Source organism: Poecilia reticulata, chromosome 4 (assembly GCF_904066995.2).
Source record: "Poecilia reticulata chromosome 4, P_reticulata-male-v2, whole genome shotgun sequence".
NCBI lineage: Eukaryota > Metazoa > Chordata > Actinopteri > Cyprinodontiformes > Poeciliidae > Poecilia > Poecilia reticulata.
In genome coordinates, this window is record NC_088833.1 from 15,131,429 (window position 1) to 15,133,584 (window position 2,156).

Below are 2,156 nucleotides of genomic sequence, written 5' to 3' on the forward strand. Positions count from 1 at the left end.
ATAAACTGATATTTTTTAGATGCGATGGGTGGTGTCAGTGTTTCTGAGCTACATTCTTGATGCTGCACTCCATTTGTTCTTATGAAATGAAATGACATTTCACAATGAAATCTTCTCATTCATCCACTCATTCACACGCTGATAATACCATGCTACTGATTTGTAGTGTGACAGCAGCCAGGATGCTATGTTGCCACCACCAGTAGCAAGGTAGGTGAAGTGAATTGCCCAAGGATACAACGACAGATATGGAACCGGCAACCCACCACCTGTAGGGCAACCTCCTACCTCTGTCCAAAATATTTAAACCTTGTAAAAAGATGTAACTATTGTAACTGGCTACATTTTCAACATGGGTGCAGGACTAAAACATTCTTTGCTGTTTGAAATGTGATCTAAAACAGTATCAGTAAAACGAGGAACAGGTGTTTAAGATGGGTTCAGTAGATATTGACTATAGAGAAAACAGATATGTCATGAGACGATAGCACGCGGTATGGCCAAAATCTTTCTTTAAGTTTTGCCTGGTTGGAAAACCATTAAATTGACAAAAAACAATTATCTTTTTGTAAACATGCCATGACTTCCTGAAGATTGTAACACAGAGGAAGGAGCAGTTTTTTTTTTTCTATACATTGCCAGAAGAGGAGATGCATCTATCTATTGTAGCCACACAAGCACAACCACTAGATATTAACAAGTGCACCCAGTGGAAAACTGTCATACTATTGGCTGGAATGGTTGCTAGGCAGTGGCACTCGTTGATCTGTAAGAAAACAGAATTCGCAAAGGAGCATAGAGGTTTGCGAGCGCAGATTTGATCCATGCAGAGAGCGAGGAGAAAATCTGGGGGAGGGGGGGAACCAGATTTTTGAAAAAGAACAGAAGTTTTGAGTTCAAGAATTAAAATTTTTGAGAGCAGAGAGATGGAATTCTGCTTTCAAACTGAAACGTAAGGTCTGGACACATGGAATATTTAAGACACTACTTAAGGTCCATATAGTTTGTATTATGGGGATTTCAATTGGCTTGGAAAACTCCCAACATATGCACAAGGAGACAGAGGACTTAACTGCAAAGTTTGTTTTAGAGCAGCCCCCCTCTGCCTTATTCTGCTCTAAGCCTTTTGACTTAGCCTACATAATACTTGACAGACTGTACAGCCGTAACCATGGGAATGACATACATTCAATGAGACAGCAGGTTTGCGTGGTACGGCTGACTTTCACTATGACATTATGGACATAACATTTAGCATTTAGTGTGACAACAGAAGGCGTCGAATCGAGAACATTCAGCCTGAACGATGTCTCAGAGACCATCTCCATTACCCAGTTTAAGAACCGTCCCACAAACGTACTGAGGGGATGTCCTGGTACACATCCTCTGGTATAATATCTATTGTTAAAGCAACAGATATTAAGGGACAATCCCTTTTGTGTTTAGATCTGTACACCCATTAAGATGAATTTGCAGTTGATTGTAATTATATTTTTGCAAGTATACAACAAAGGTATATAGTTGCTACTTAACAGTAGCAAGTATATACTTTTTTTTTTTCTAATGCTGATGTAATATTTTATACAATATATTTATGAAATGTTGCAGACCACAACGTCAAGATTGCAGGTTAGGTAAGATCTGAAATAGGATCTTTGCTTTAGTTTTTCATTGAAACCAGCCTTAGTTTTGTCTTTGGTTTAAACACATGAAAGAAACCTTGATACACTCTTAAATTCATTCTTTGTACTTGAGTTTTGCTTCCAGCTTTACTATCTACTTCTTCTATTATAAAATATATGCATTTTTTTTACTACGGTGCATCAGGGACACAACTTTAATTGCCTGGTTAGTTGTAAACAAGGAAGAATCATAATGGCTTCCAAAGGTAACATAGAATGTTTCAATGTTCTGGAAGTGAGTCAAAAAAACAGCGTTCCATGACAGGCAACAATAAAAGAGAGGGAGTGAAAAGTTCATCTTGTTGCAAACGCTGTTGTAATTTGCATAACTCAAGCTCCCTCTGCTGTTAATAGCTATGATAATTCCATCAATAGAAATACTTCAGTGTCATAGGGGCTTTGCAGCTCCGACAGTCAAATATTTTCTATTGCTGTTTTTTTTTCTTTTTTTCTCAGTTCTGAGCCCTTCAAATT